This window comes from Dipteris shenzhenensis, chromosome 12, assembly GCF_047967505.1.
Source record: "Dipteris shenzhenensis isolate YYH24624 ecotype China chromosome 12, Dip_SZ_1.0, whole genome shotgun sequence".
Lineage (NCBI taxonomy): Eukaryota > Viridiplantae > Streptophyta > Polypodiopsida > Gleicheniales > Dipteridaceae > Dipteris > Dipteris shenzhenensis.
This window is the reverse complement of record NC_141607.1, coordinates 14,168,676-14,186,392: the sequence shown is the minus strand read 5'-3', so window position 1 is coordinate 14,186,392 and position 17,717 is coordinate 14,168,676.

The window sequence follows — 17,717 nt, the reverse complement described above, 5'->3', positions numbered from 1 at the left end:
CATCAACTCCAATGCAAATCTCAAAGCTAGCTGTATGGGCTCCAGATCATCAAGCTTGATCTTCCTTGCTCTATCCCAAAACTCCCAAGGCTAGGCCTCCAATAGGATCCCTCGGATTGAAGCATCCCATCTTTGACAGGGGTCATCAAACTTAGACCTAGTCTGCCTCCATGTAGACCAATCAACCTACAAAACTTTTGAGATGCCAAATGCATTTTATTAAATTTAAAATGCACATCCATAGATTTGTTAACTGTTCTCCCGAAAGTGATCTGAAAGGGAGGAGCAAAATACATACTCTCTACTCATGGGGGCGCACATCCACCAACCCTCATTGAAGAGTATAGTCTATCAATGCTATAGCCCTAGGACAATTGGTCTAGGAAGACCCCCCTAAGGCAACAAGATCCAATGAGGTCAACTAGCCCTTGATTAAGATACAATTCATCTTAAGCTTCCACTCTTGGCTCAAAAGCGACCTACCAAGGTGAGATTTGTCCCCTCCATCTCGGTAACACTCAATCCCACCTAGTAGAGCTAGCGATTACAAGACATCTTGCATTAAGGAAAGCCAACACTCACTTTCCCTTGGAGAATACATACTTAAAACTCTAAAATCAAAACCATCAACTGAGACTAAAGTAGCAATATACCAATAGTTCCTTAATCCCCAATTAGCCCTTAACCACAATAGTAGGCCATCCTCTCCCTCTAGAAGGATGATTCACTAAGACCACAAATCCAAACCTTTGGAATCGTGAACCAGAAGTTATCATACTCCTTGCACTTAACCTCTTGAAGCAAGATGATGTCGGGTTTGGTCGCATTCAACACAACAAAGCATCCTCACTATTTGGCTTGGCCACAACAACCACAGAGATTCTAAGACAAAAAAAAAAACATACTTTGCTTTACTAGAACCCCACTGAAGGATCATTGGTTTGCCAAAGATTTGTATGAACGTTGAATCAATTCTCCTTACCTTGCCCCACAGTCGTAGCTATATAGTTAAGACGCTTTGACATCGTTCAGATCGGTTATGAGTTTGCATTGGAGCCAAATGACCCGAGCATATTTTTCTCATGCTGCTTGTCCTGTTAGCGACTACAAGACATCTTTGCATCAAGGAAAGCCGATGCTCACTTTCCCTTGGAGAATACATACTTAGAACTCTAAAACCAAAACCATCAACTAAGACTAAAATAGCAATATACCAATAGTTCCTTAATCCCCAAATAGCCCTTAACTACAATAGTAGGCCATCCTCTCCCTCAAGAAGGATGATTCACCAAGACCACAAATTCAAACCTATGGAATCGTGAACTAGAAGTTATCATACTTCTTGCACTTAACCTCTTAAAGCAAGATGATGTCGGGTTTGGTTGCATTCAACACAACAACGCATCCTCGCTATTTAGCTTGGCCACAACAACCACGGAGATTCTAGGACAGAACAAAAACAGACTTTGCTTTACTAGAACCCCACTGAAGAATCATTGGTTTGCCAAAGATTTGTACAAACATTGAATCGGTTCTCCTTACCTTGCCCCACAATCCTAGCTACATCTTTAAGACGTTTTGACAGCGTTCGGATTGGCTATGAGTTTGCATTGGAGCCAAATGACTCGAGCATATTTTTCTCGTGTTGCTTGTCCTCTAGAAGCCATTTGTGATGTTTCGATTATGGCATATCTTCCTCGTGGTCTTCGACTTGCAGGCTAAAGACTTGAAGGCCATCAAAATTAGGCTCACTCTTCGAGACCTACTCCTTCCTTTGTAATCCAGCTTTCTACAAATTTCCTTTCTAGCTAACTTGTTCATGATCTAGGGCTTTGATGGGGGTCTTTTGGGCATTCTCGACCATCGTTGATCTCAACCATCTTTCCTCACTTCCCAACAACCTTCAATTGATTAGACTTTGATCCCTTCGAAATAGTGTAACATCTAATTCAGGTATGTAACATTGGTACCCATTTTAAGATTCCTTAGAAATTCATTAAAATTATATTTTTCAAAAAAAGGTCATATTTTGTGTAGTGAATTTTTAAAAACTTTAAAAATTCTATCAATTTTGGTACATAATGCCTGCAAATTAATAAGGACCTCGACTACATAACACAATATCAATGTATTTAGAAAAATCAAGAAGTTTGTAGTTTTTTTCCTTCCTTTGACCTTTTATTTTCAATAGAAAAACTACATGATACAACTTTCATTCCTGCATGTAGTAACATAACCTTATCAAAATTATTAAGTTGAACTTTGTAGTATCACATAAAGTACTGAAAGAATAAAAAAATATCATTAAATTAATGGGGAAAACTAAATGCCTCCTTCTTCAAAACATTCAACGCATATGGATTCTCAAATTTCTTAAGAACACTTGTCTATTAAAACAATTCAAAATCACAAAACTGTCAATATAATTTCATAACTGGAGCCTACTCAATTCTCCCATATGTGTCATCTACATCATCTTCATGACCATCCCCAACAACAAATTAATGGGAAAAACTAAATGTTCAAAACATTCAAAGCATATGGATTCTAAACTGTCTAAAGAACACTTATCTATTTAAACCATTCAAATTCAAAAAAAAGTCAATACAATTCCATAACTAGACTCTACTCAATTCTCCCATATGTGTCATCTACCTTAGCTTCATCACCCTTGCCAGTCTGCGTTTCTTGTATGGGTTTCTGAATCACTTTCTCTTTCACAACCTCCTTCTCCCATGTATTAGCTAGCTCGCTTGCCTTCGTAAAATCGGGTTTTAATTTCTCAGGAGGTTGGGGTTCCCATGATGAGGCTACCACTGAATCTGCATCGAACTTCCCACCTTTCAAACCAAGCTCCCGATGCTCATCAGGGAAGTGATGAATAGAAGTCACTCTCTTCTTTATGTAATCACATTAAATAGGATCTTTTTCAACTGCAATTACATTTCGGCCCTTTTTTAAGGCACATGCTATGACTGTGCCTGAACTAGCAAATAGATCGCGTATCCACTCATGCTCACTTGAAAACAGATCTATGAGGTGAGTAATTATTAGGAGTTGTAGTTTTTGATAAGGATTTACTATCTCCCCATTCTTATCCATGGTCACATGCTTGATTTGACATCCATGACCAAACCATGCATCAATACCATCCCATATCTATGGATCTGACCTATTCTCTACCCAGTAATTGTTTGAACAATCAACATAGACATCGACATCACTTCTTTGAACTGATGGTGCCCAATATTGAATTAATAATTTAATCAAGTTAGGAGATGTAAAATCCATCTAGAAACTTAATAGGGCAACCCCAAGCCATATGGGGTATATAGGGTCTATTGGCCTCACTAAGACAAAGTCACCTTGCTAACCGTATGGCATTGTACTAAATTCCTTCCTCAATTTACCTCTTGTTCGATTCCTCATAGCATTGTAGCTCATTAATGCGAGCATCTTGATTATCCCCTTCATCAAGTGAATGGGTTGTTGGCCAAAAATTTATGTGCACTCCTTTCTGTAAGATGTTTTCCTATTCGAGCTCACCAATTATATATTTTTAGTAATTTATCATTGTGGCCTATTATAGAACTCATATGATGCATTATTTCCACTTGCACACCTCTCTTTAATATTAATGTAATCCTTTATCCCTGATATTATTTGCAAGTGATCTCTCACAAATTCAACAACCTGCAGTATATTTGGATTATTAGTTAGCAACAATGGTCATCCTTGGTATTGTTCTTCCATAGTTCAATTCACCCTTCAATGGGCATCTAGTTTGGTGATTTTTGATGCACTTTGTACTACATCATTGGTGTGCCACCCCGCATGAAAAATTGAAACTGCAATGGTACCTTGAATTTTGGAGCTTGTGCAAGAAGAAATGGTGATGGTGAGGATGATGTACATTCTTTGAATGTGTTCCTCAGATGAGGGAAAGTGAACATATGTCCCACTCGCAATCTCTCAGAGAATGTGTTGAGCATTGCATCAATATCGTCATGTGTGTGTCCTACCATCAAGAAGTCCAATTAAATAGTCTTGAAAATGCCCCTTGCTACAAGAAGAGAAAGGTATGCAAATAATTATATGTTTTGGTTCTTAGATTTCAGAGGGGTCACTCTTAAATATGTAAGTATAGCACGAGGCACAACAAAAGTAGTTTTTAAAATACCCTTTTTACACATTTTCCACGTACAGAATGGTATCATCATATAAAGATGGTATTCACATATTGAAAAGAAAAAGAGTGTGTTTTATTCATGATAAATTTACAAATAAGGGATTTTACAAATAGGCCTTGAACGAATGTGATATATGGGGTTTATACATAGTGACCCATGGAGTCTCTGATGCACAATTATCTAGCTAGAGTAGTAACTTCTATGAAAACTTTTTGTATGGTGGCTCAATAGTAAACTTCCATTTGAAGAGATTGGGTTCTCACATCTATGTGATGGCAAGGAATTTTTTTGTAGATCTACATTTATGATTGTGCCATCTACAATTTCATATGAGCCACCCATAGTGGAACATTACGTACCTTCAGAACTGTAATGAGAGTCCAATGCATTTCTTGTTGAGCATAGAGCATTCAAAAGTCGCACATTGCTTCTTGGAGTCCCATTAGTTTTGTAAGGTCTCCACATCCTCTCCAGGCTTGCCAATTGTCAGGTTGGGATTAGATGGCCCACAAACCATTGAGGGTGAAGTGCCCATAATGACCACGTCCATGCCCATGAGTAATCGTTTCAATAAGTAAACTAGTAACTACTATGCAGAATCAATGTCTTTTGACCTCACTTGAAGTCTTGGACTCACAGTCTTCTTTTGGTCCATCTTGTCATGGATTATGCATACGAATTTTTGTGGATCCATCTCATAGTACCCACTCCATAAATAGTATAAGTTCCTACAACTTTGTTTCCATGCCATATGCTTCTTTCTCTCAAATTGCACTCCTATTGACCTTTTGTGGCTACTAATTAAGCCTTGATCCCACTACACAATCTGCATATAGAGAATTGACTAACCTTGGCAAGGGATAGCTTTGCAAATAGTTGTGAGCCTTAAATTTTTTGCTTTGGATTGATGCACCCTAGCTTCTTCTATTGCTTGCCACTTCATTCGAGTGACTTGTTTTTTGAGTTCTTTTTCTCAGTGGATGGCTTATAACATTTGAAGCATTAATGGGTTGTAGTCGCACTTAAGCTTGCAACCATTAATGCAACCATCCATTTCGATACTGTCGAGGGTGGCAATTCTGCATGACCCTTGTGGTGTGATTTCTACGACCCAATATAGACCCATTCCTTTATATTTTAGCCTATGCTTGGTGTTTCTTATGCTACATAACAATGCGAGGTCACTTTCCTTTGGATCCTTGTTTTGAAGGTTGTGGTTGAACCACTTCTTGTGGCATATCTTATGATGCATTCAATACACAAAGTGATGCTATGTATGTGAGTGAGAGAATCAGAGGGAGAGAATATAGTGGACCCCCAAAGAGGAAATAGACACAACTGAATAATGAATGCCCAAAGGGATGAATACAACTATATGAAGGGGTTGAACCCCTCACTACAAAACTATAATACTAGAGTAACTAGAGGAGGTGAATCCTCACTACATCCCTAAAGAGGCTGAGGCTACCTTGCTAGTCTATTACTGTAGGGAGGCTTGGGCTCTACTGTTGTGAAGTCTTCAATACCTGAGGAGTGTATGAGAAATGAAGGCCAAGGGGCTACCTTTCATAGGCCCCCTTTGGCCTCAAAATTGACCAACCAACATTTTTGACCCTATTGCTACCCATCGACTGGGCTCTTGTGCATGACTGGCTGTTGTTGATGTGGCAGTTCATTGACTGCTGATATGGCACTACTGATGTGGCACCTTTGCTGCGACTATTAGTGCATGGGCTACTGTTGAGCTGGCTTCCTATGTAGTAGTCTAGTATGGCCATAGGCTATGGATGCCCGTGACATCCTCTTCTACTGAAACTCAAATAGGGTAGAGAGAAAGCTACCTTATAGTCTGCCAAGAGGTTTGGATAGCCTGCGAAGAATTTTCCTCCACCCATGGTGCTTTGTGGGAGCCCCTGTGCTTGAACTTGACTGTGTACAAATGTTGTCGATTGCATGTTCCTCTTTTGAACCAATGAAGTAAAATTTGCTCGGGTTCCTTGATCTCGGCCTCATCAACAACTTCAAATTGCTCCACATCTGGTATTGTGGTTAGTGCTGGACCCACATATAGTTTAAGCCAGGACACATGTAATATTGGGTGCATGGTCCATGTCGAAGGTAGCTGCAACTTCATGGCCACATCGTTCACCACCTTGATGATTGTAAAGGGTCCAAAACTTTGATGAGAAAGCTTTAGGTGCTTCCTTCCAATCTACTTGAAATGTTTCTTCATGATCCATAGATATACTCATGATCCACAAATAAACCCACTGCTCTTCCTTGTAACTTATGTCATGTCTCTGCTTGTTGGCTTGCATTTGGTAGGTCTCTTAGGCTTTGGCAATGTGGTCTTTTATGAACTCCATGATCTAGTCATAGGTGTCTGTGATGTGATCAGCTTTGTATACCTACTCGAATGTCTTGGTGAGAAGGGACTTGAAATTCATACCGAAAGCTACCTCATAAGGAGTCCGACCCATGTTAGAAGAATGGGTGTCGAACAAGATCCCTTGAACTAGGGGTAAGTATTGTTCCTAGTGGGACTGAGCAACCACAACGTAGCATTTTTGAATATCAAATGCTAACTTATTGTAGGCTTCTGTCTTGCCATCTGTCTGCGGATGAAAAATACTGGAGAAACTGAGCTTGGTACCAAAGTTGTTGAATAGGGCTCTCCAAAAATGACTGGTAAACTTGGAATCCCTATTGGACACAATGATATGGGGCATGCCACACGTAAGATACCACCATTCTGAGAAATAAACGACCTATGTCTTGTGCATCAATGGTACCTTTGCATGGAATTAGCATGATAAACTTGCTAAACCTATCCACGATGGTCAAGCACTTGTTGTTCCTGGTACTAATAGCTGGTGGAAGGTCTATAACAAAATCCATGCTAATCTACTCAAAGGGTTGGTTCGGAATCTCGAGGGGTTGGAGTAATCAGGATAGCTTCCTGTGAGATAACCTTCACTTGCGGCACACTTGGCAATGAGACACATTTGAAGGACATCACTACATAAATGAGGCCAAAATAACTTGCACTCTATCTTCTCGAGAGTGCCTGCGATGCCTCTTTGTCCGCCTGCTGGAGAATTGTGCATATCATGGAGTATGGTAGCATGGTATGAGGGCAACAAACAAAGTCATCCTTTGAAGAATAACCACCCATCATGTATAGCATAGTTGCCTGGGATTCGTCGAGCATGACTTTGTACCAAGGTGTCTCAAAATCTACATCCGTATGGTACTGGTCGCACATCTCCTCGATAGAAGACTCCTAGACTATGGAAATAGAGGTGACCATTCCTCCTCTTTTGCTAAGAGCATCCGCTACACCATTCTCTAATCCGGGACGATACTTGATCATGCTACCAAATTGTTGAAAAGTATGGCTCCATTTGGTTTGCTTATTGGACCACTAAGCGGTGGGCATTTGTCTAAAGCCACTACAAGTCCTGATAATCTATGCGAACTGTGAAATCATGACCATAGAGAAAGTGTTTTCATGTCTTGAGGGCATGGATGACTTCACATAACTCCTTGTCATAGACTGAGTATTTGGTCTGTGATGGAAGCAACTTGCATCCCTCGAATACGATAGGCTGACTATTTTGCTCTAGAACCGCTCCAATGGCATAGTCACTAGCATCGGTTCATAAATCGAAGGGTTGATCCCATTGTACCAATGCTAGGCATGGTGCTATAGTAATTGCCTCCTTCAACTGGGCAAAGGCCGAAAGAGTTGTTAGAATAAAGGCAATAGGCTATTTCCTGGCTTTTACTCCCTGTAAAAGATTGGTGGTGGGAACTGTAATTTTTGCCAAATCATTTATATGCTTCCGATAGGCCTGGCAAATGCCCATAAAAATAGAATCTCTTGTACTATCCCACTCCACAATATCCTTCACCGTGGCTGGATCCAAGCAAACACCTGTCAGAGTGATGATGTAGCCCAAGTAATGTACCTCCTCCAAGAAAAAACTTCTTTTCTTGGAGTTGGTGTACAATTGGTTGTTCTTTAGAAGTTGAAGAACCTACTGAATGTGCTTCACATGCTGTGCTGGATCCTTCGAGAAAATCATAATGTCATCAAGACACAAAGAAACTCTTACTAATCAATGGTTTGAATATTCGAAGCTATTGGGATAGGTGTGATCAAGGGCTTGCTCTAAGGTGTATGTGTGCATCTAGGGGAGTCACATGTGTGTGTGTGTGTGTGTGTTGTAGGAGCACACCTAGTGCTATGAGGTGTCTAGTGTGTAACCTAAGTGATGATGTAAGCACAAAGGCCCCCACATGGGAGGTTCCTTTGATAGACCTTATCTACCATGTCACCTAGGGTTACTTATCCCTGGGTAGAACTAACTACACCTCGTGCCACATCAGTAGTGGTCACACATATGCCATGTCATCATTACTGACATTAGCTTATCTGCTAGTTGTCATTTGCACGTCACCTTGTCGCTTCAGTTGCCACCTCATCTAGCTTAATGATAGGCCAACTTTTACTAGTCAACTGCTAGGTCAACCAGTCAAAGTCAAAGTGCCAAATCATCCATTGACCAGTCAACGTGCTACCTCAGTAGTGCCACATGGTAGTCTCCTGCAAGCACACTGACCCTCTGCAAGTACACATACTGCTCCAGAGGCACTTCATGTGCACTTGATTGCCACATCACTACAGTGCTCCATTGGGACACCTCTTGCTAAGCATAGTGCCACATCATCACTGCATGTGACTCACAGTGCCATATCATCACTGCATGTGACTCACAGCGCCATATCATCACTGCCCATTTTTGTCGCTCCACCTAGATCAAGTCGTATCTCTTGATCCAGGAGGAATTTGAGGGTGCTACAAAAAGGTGAAACGATTGATTTTTTGTGCTCTACATGCTCATCACATCACACACTTTTTGGTGCAAGTATCACTCACTTTTGAGTTTCGCTAACAAATCCACTTCCTACATGCACATCAGCCTCTATGTCGATGCATCTTCTCTTCCGTTGAGAGAAAATTCTGTTCATTTTGGAAGAAATTCCATCCATTTTCGTTCATTGAAAGTTCTTTCTTCTGTGAGAGAAAGAGAGATTTAGATTGAAAGAGATAGGGAGAGTCCTTAGAGTGCTCATTCATTTGAGACCTCCCTAGCCTTGAGAAGAGCTAACTTACAATAGGCAACTATCTTCAACTTCGGCATCATCAAGCTCGCAAGAAGAAGGAGGCAGCTTCTTGAAGCTATCCTTGAGAGTAGGGAGGTCTTACTATTGAGGCAAAAGAGTTGCCTCACCTTATCCATCTAGTGTTCATACAACCAACTTGACTCAAAGAGCTCCTCCATCATCTACGAACTTCAAGCGACCTCCACAATGAGCTCAAAACTCATGATTGCCATCATTAGCAGCCGCCTGTAGCCCTCAACTCAATGGCCAAACAATGGCTCTCCTTGTTCAATGCCTTGCATGCAGAGCAAGCGCTCTTCCATTTGAGCTACACCTCGATGCTATAGCCCACCGATGGCTCCATTGAAGGCCAGTGCAGCCCACTGACAGCTCCGTCTCATCAGCCTGCTCCAAAGTCCAAAAGCTCTATGTAGGCTCCCATCCACTGACCTGGCTCCATCGAAGCCTCTACAGCACTTCCATCTCCCAGGAAAATTAGAAGAGTGTGGGATAGAAAAGATGCAAAACATGTAGAAGAGTGTGGGATAGAAGAGATGCATCATGGCACAAAGAGTGAGAGAACAAGTGAGGCAAAATCCATGTATTAGAATGAAGGAATGACCTCCATTTTATAGAAAGAGAGGATGGTGTAGGCACCTCCCCTATATCAATGGCAATCAGCCCCTTTATTAGTGGGACTAGCCTAAATCAAAGGAACCTCCCATGTGGGGGCCTTTGGCTTACATCATCACTTAGGTCACACACTAGACACATCATAGCACTAGATGTGCCTCTACAACACACACACACACACACACACACACACACACACACACACACACACACACACACACACGCACACATGTGACTCCCCTAGATGCACACATGCACCATAGAGCAAGCCCTTGACGAGTTATCCCAATATACCCCCCCTCAAGGGTTTGCCTCTTGCAATGTCAAGGATACATCTAGTCTCATATTTCTCATGCCATCTCATGGTGGTCAAACACGGCCATCTCATGGTGGTCAAGGATAAATCTATGTCTAGGATCTCATGCTAGCAAAGGTGCCCAAGGGTCAAGGTTTACAAAACTGGGATAGACCAAACACATATCACATGGCCTACATCATATGGTGACTAGAGGTGATTTACAAAAGACAAAACATATGACATTCGACATTCTTTTTGGAGTACTACTCTAGGCAGAAAACCTCAAAATTTGACCAAGTGATGATAAACAAAAATTCAAAGACAAGTTGCTCAAAAGGAAAAGTCCTTGTCTTTTACTACAAAGTTGGATGCTTCTTTTGTTGATGGAGTTCTCTCTTCAACTAGATTTGACATAGTCCTCTTCTTCTCATTGCAAAACTTTTCAAAGTGATTATTCTTTCTGCAATATGAGTAAGGGTTGATTCTATAACAATCCTTCTCAAGGTGATTGTTTTTCCCACAGTGTTTACAAGCCTTGTACTTGCTCTTTGAAAACCTCACTGCAAGTGCCTCTGTATGCATTTTGTCCATTCTTGAAGCATTCTTTCTTTCCTCTTCTTATACGGCACTAATGATGCCTTCTAATGAGAATTGAGGAAGATTCTTCAAAGTAGTAAACACATAGTCAAAATCTTGAGGCATGCTCTTTAAAAGCACTGCCATAGCATCATCCTCAGTGACAGGGGAATTAACTGAAGCTAGTTGTGTCATAATACTTCTCATAGTGTTGACATGGGCAGCAACATTATCTCCCTCCATTTTAAGTTCAAAGAACTTAATTTTCAGATTTAATTTGGAAGTATGAGAGCTAGCACCAAACAATATGTCTAACTTGTGCCATGCTTCAAGAGGGGATTCCAAATCTGAAATGTGGTGTACATAGTCATCACCCAAACCTTATGCAATGATGGCATAGGCTTTCTCAAATCTCTTTGCATCTATAGGTGTAGAAGTTGAGTCAGTGGCTTTTCCTTTACCTTTTGTTGTAGTTGATTCACCTTCCTGAGAGGTTTGAGTTCCTTCCTTAACTAAGTCCCATATATTTTCCTTCATAAGCATACTTATCACAAGAGAAGATCCTATTAGAGTGCTGGATTAACTACTAGATGCAGACTTGTTCGTGATCAAATGGATGATCCAAAAGATTGATATGATTGGATGTTGTTTTTCCTTACTGATGGACTGATGCCTGATTCTTGACAAGGGATCAGAAAAAGAAAATGTTGTTACAAAGTAAGCCTTATTTGGCTATTGGCTAGTGTGCTCTATAAAAGAGGTATTGATTAAGAAATTATAAGATGTGTACCAATTCATGAGCAGTAGACAGTATTGATAGAGGCACATGTTGGAAGTGCTAGAGGACATTTCTCAGGGAAGGTACTGGCAAAAAGATCATGAAAGAAGGCCTATGGTGGGCAACATTATTTAAAGATGCTCATCAGTATGCAAAGGAGTGTTTAGCATGTTAATGAGATGGGAAACCTTCATTAAAGGAGAGGATACCTATCAACCGATTCTTCCACTTGAACCTTTTCATAAATGGCACTTGGATTTTATTGGTCCAGTTAAGCCAACAACTAGGTATACATATAATAAATACATACTTGTTGTTGCTATTGTACTAAGTGGGTTGAGGTAGTAGCTTTGAAAGATAATAAGGGAAGAAGTGTTGCAAATTTTCTCTATCATAATATCATGACAACGTTTGGAATACCAATGGAGATAGTGTCTGATAGAGGTACTTAGTTTATTGATAAGGTCATTGCAAAGCTAACAAAGACTCACATGATGTTGCATAAGAAATCTATAGCATAGTATCCATAGGGTAATGGATAGGCTGAAAGTTTAAATAAGATCATTATGAAAATTTTTAGAAGGACAGTTGAGGATAATCCTAAGGACTGGGATCAAAAGCTAGATTCAATTCTGTGGGCATTTAGAACAGCTTTCAAAGTAACCACAAGAATGACTTCTTTTAGATTGGTGTATGGCACAGAGGCATCAGTTGTTCCGATGGAGTTTATTGTGGGGAGCTTGAGGATTGCTACTGCAAAACACAAGTTATCTCCTGAAGAATCTATGAATTTTAGAATTTAGCAATTGTTGAAATAAGATGAGGATAGAATTATTAAAAAGGGCATTTCGGAGATCGTTTAGAGAAGAAGACAAGCTTGGATTAATAGGAATATAAAATTCAAACTGTTCAAAAGAGGTGATTTTGTGTTGATGTATAATTCTAAGCTTGGACCTCATCCATGGAAAATTGAGATTGAGATATGATGGACCTTATAGGATTGTGGAAGTACTCAGTCAAGGAACATTTCTAGTCAGTGATTTGCATGGCAATACTTTCTGTAAATTGGTCAATGGTTTTAGGTTTAAACCATATCTTGGGAATGATCCAAAGAGGAAGCTGGTTGGAGCCAAAGTATGTGAAAACACAAGCATGGTGGTGGTAGTAATGATTTGCATATGTCAGATGGAAAATACAAAAGTAATGCAAATAGTACAGTGCTGGTAGGTTTCACAAATCCAATGGAAATCTGACTCCCTTTTTTGTTAGTATGGAGGAATATCGGAATGGTTTTATTCATGCATAAGGAGATTATGGTAGTGTTCCTGGAGAATTAAGCAAATAATAGAGAGCTACATGAGGGATGTTGCAGTCTAGACTATAGGGTGGTCCAAGCGTGTTTTGACCAGTTCGGGTTCCGAGCAACTACCGAGACACAGATGATCAAACTTTGGTCTGACATGAAGATGTTCCAATGGTTGTTTGACATGCAGATGATCTGGCGGGGGTTCATAGATCTAAATCTGATTCTAGGGGAGTGTGACATAGGTCTGAGTAAGATCATAACAAGTGTTGTACGGTTGCACATGGAGGTGATATGTGGCACGAGGCAAGGGTGGTCATATAGAAGGTTTGCCTAGAGATTATATTTTGCATGGATTGAGAAGCCGACTAAGGGGCGCAATTATTCTATGAAGTGATGATTGACTGTGGCATCAAAATATAGTACATTGGTGCATGCATTCTCAGATTGGTGTGTGGGAGAGCTCTGAGTCTACTCGACTTGTTGAAGTGCAATGGCTTGTGATCTCAATGAGTGTTGTGAGTTGTACTGACTATATGGATGGTAGCTTGGCTTCATTTTCACATGGATATATTCCTCACGTGGATCTTCAACTATTTTTAGAAGTCATTGGAGTGGAAGAAGCCGATCTACAATTGCTAAGTGAGGTCGCTGAGACAAAAGTGAACATGGGAAGGAAGTGTGCATTGCAGCCGATGCATAAGAGTCCATGGGTCAAGGAGATAGTTGAGCTGGAGCCAGAGGTAGAGATGAATGCCGAAGAAGAAGAAGATAATTCTGTTGAGAGGAAACTATTTCTCCATCAATGAAGAAACTGTTCATTCAAAAATTTATGAATTCAAGCTGGACCTGAATTTCCATTTGAATTGGTTGGAGGAGGTCGGCTTGATGGAGTATGCCTTTTGACCTTGGAATATTGGGAAGGCGCAACCTAAGGCAATAGTTTAGTATGAATAATTTCAGAAATGGGAGGACTCATAGCTCTAGGTATGGTGGCAAACCCAGGTATTATATCTCATGTGTTTTGGGTGCCATTGATTCAACCAGGAGCAACATCAAAAATTTATTTTTTGATGTACAATGTCCAAGATTCTATGAAAAGGCAACAGTGGTACCGCGAGAGGGTCCAATTGCTTGTCAAGAACCAAAACAATGTCAAGGGAAAGTTATTCTGTACTGGGAGTAGCTAAGAAGGGTTACAATATTTCATGGGCTGACATAATCTATAACAGGCTAATGATGGAGGTTGGTAAGAAAACTGTAACAGGTACCAATAATCACTCAAAAGTTGGTCCATTTATTACTTACAGCTCTATTTGACTATGGGAAGAGGTCTTCATTCAGTAATTTTAAGGAGATGCCAGAAGTGAATGAAGAAACTAAAACCAAGGCAAAAGGACATACATGCATGTAGAAGGCATCAACAGATGAGGAGAAGTGGAAAGTAGTTGAGGATTTAAAAGAGGCCAAATGTAATACTAAGGAAGCGCACAAGACGATCTTTGGAAAAAGCTTAGCACATAGTTTGTGGGATGTACCTGAGGGAGAGGAGAGCACACACAAAGGGATAAGGAGACACCAAAAGTGGTGGAGCAAAAGCTACTCCAGCTTATTATTCCTCTATCATATATATATGAGTAAACATGGGCACTATACAAGTGGGTGGGCACACTGCCCTTTACCCCAACAACCTCCCACTTAAATGCACTGTGTCTTTAAGGGAGTATAGTACAACAAGATGACCAGACTGTCATCCTATGCCCATCGGCACTTTACAATGTGCAAAGTGCATAGAGGATAAGCTGCTAGTAGACATCAGGTTTGCAGGATAGAAAATGACAAGTTGTAGATGCGTGTCAACCAAGATCTCATGCCAGCTCTCACTGGGAGAGTGAACTCTCACCACCACGTGCTCCTGTGCTAAGTCCATAGCACCCGAACAGTCACTGTGCAAAGAAAATGTCTCTGTACCACCTGTGACCATAAGCACATGACCTACAATAGACCTTTGTTGGTCTACCCAACCTACATCACCTGCATGTTGCTCCTGGAAGCATAAGGACATGATGTCCACAATCGCTTCCCTATTGCCAAAATCTACCATAATCATGCTACCAACTCCCACTACAACAGAAGCAAGAATTAGAAGTGTAGCCCCAATGGCAAACATGTGAGAACTAAGTCTCAACACAGTCATGGATGCATGAAGTACTATGGCTGCCATATCAACCATAACTTGCTGCTCAATTGATCTGTGATCGTCAAACCTGTAGTGTTTCAAGTATGGAGCCAATACAGGCAATGGAGTACTCAGTAACTTCCCCCTCTCCATACTGAAACAACCAAGTATTTGACAAACATCATCAAGACCATGCAGCTCCCACTGCAAAGCATCCCTGTCCATAAGGAACCATATGGCAAGTAACCTCAGAAGGATAGTAACCTCCTGAATACTGAGACCATAACCTATCTCACTGCGCATCACATCCTGAGCTCTCATAACGGTATCAAACCTATGAAGCCAAGCTTGAGGGGATTGCTTCTGGCCATGGAGGCACTTACAAAGCAAACATATCAATGATTCTTGCCCATGCGCAATATGACCCGAGTCAATAACTGCAGAAACCACATCTGTCCTAGCATAACCAGCCAATGGATCATACTGGGCATCAGTAGCCAAGGTATCCTCCTCACCATGCATAGCCTCATCCTCATCTACAAGAGGCACCCTACATCCTGGGAGTAAACTATAACTATCCATAGAAGATGCATCAACAATCTCCATAGGAGTATAAACCTGTGGAATACTCGAGACATCTGATTATCTTTGACCAAAATAAGAAAGTAATCGTGGCTGTTCCAACTTTATAACCTGCTCACTGTGGGAAAAACCTCCCACTCCAAGGAATATGGGCTGCCCCTGCAAAGAATTCTGAGGTATCAGTGCAATTACACCCTCTTGGAACACCACTCTCTTGCTATCCATAGTCTTGGGCTGTCTAAACATAGCATCCTCTCTGAAATAGACACTATGGCTACGTATCAACTCTCTAGTTGAAGAATCCCATAACCTGTAGTCCCTACTAGACTCATTGTATCCAAGGAAGATACACCTCCTCGATTGGGAACCATGAGCATAAGCCTCACAACCAAACACATGTAAATGCTCATAACATGGTGCCCTACCTGTCAAGAAGTCAAATGGCACTCTACCATTCAGAGATCTCCTGGATGACCTGTTAAGCAAGTATGCAACTGTCTTACATGCTTAGCCCAATAGCATTTGGTCGTTGTGTACTTATGTCACCGACTTGTTAGCTGGAGATGCGGTTGGTACACCGCCCACGAATAATAGCTCGATGACAGCTATCCTTATCTACACTAGTTCGTGGCTCAGTTAGTATGCCACCTTAGTTAGTTGAGTTTGGTTTGAGACCCACATATAGGGTTCTTCTATTTCTTTGTACTTGAGTTCTTTTGGCTTTTACAACTAAGAAGAGAAAAACTGTTTTCAGCCTCCACCTTTGTGTGTATTCCCCCATTGTGCATGTGAGAAAACTGCAAGTGAGACTCCTTCCCTCTCTCCCATAATCTTCACATGGTATCAGAGCCTTGTTCGTGGTAAGGAGCTCAAGAAAGCAAGCCAAGTTCGTGGTGTCCTGGTAAGAGGACCAGTGTTGCTTTCCTATTTCGAGTTTGGGAGCAAATCTCTGCAGGTAGCACAGCCAGAAGTGCAGGAGTGCACTGTTTCAGATTGAGACGCCCTTCGCGGTGTGGCGAGAGCGCAGTATATGCTGCGGGAAAAGGGGGAAGCCCTCAGTGACTTTATTTTTCTGATTTGAGGCCGTTTCGAGGCTCGTTTTGAAGGCAGAAGTCCTTCGCAGGCACTCAAAAAAAGGCCCTATTTTTGGTTGTGCGACCACTGCGTGGCTAGTCGGTGGAAAGGTGCCACAGAAATTGCATCGTATGCCTGTGTGCAGAGATATTGGGAGTTACAGATTCATGCATGTTGCCTGTTGATGCAAAATCGTCACTAGGAAGTGACTGTGTGGTGAAATACCACTTTCATCAGTTTTGCAAATCTGCCCGTGTGTGGCAAAAGTTGTGTTTTTTGCAGTGACAGAATATTTTGCAGTGTTGTGTAATGGCATCTGATTCTCTTTCACAGATTGTCACTGAAAAGCTTGACAAGAACAACTTCCAGGCATGGAAGTTTAGAATGACGAATTTCTTAATGGGAAAAGGCTATTGGGAATTCATTACAGGAAATGAAGCAGAACCTGTTCTTCCTAATGTTCCCAGTCAACAGGAAATGCAGGCATTCAAAGGATGGCATGAGAGAGCCAGGAAAGTTATGTACTGGCTGTCTATCAGCATTTTGGACTCCATGATTGTGCATATTCAGGATGCAAATACGCCAAAGGAGGCATGGGATACTTTGGCAAAAATGTACAGCACAAATACGCAAGCCAGGAAAATGCAACTCAAACAGGAGTTGCACAATGTGCAGAGAGAAAATTTGAGCATAAATGACTACCACATGAAAGTGAAGAAAATTGCAGATGCACTTGCTTCCATTGGGTCGCCAGTGGATGATGATGATTTGGTTTCTGTGACCTTGAATGGTCTAGGAAAGGATTATGCACAGTTCCGGACATCCATTGCCGTCCGTGAAAAATTTCCTGATTTTGAGGAGCTGCTTGCTCTTCTAATTTCTGAAGAGCAGAGAAATGGTGGTGCATCTTCTTCAGCAGGAACTTCAAAAGAAAC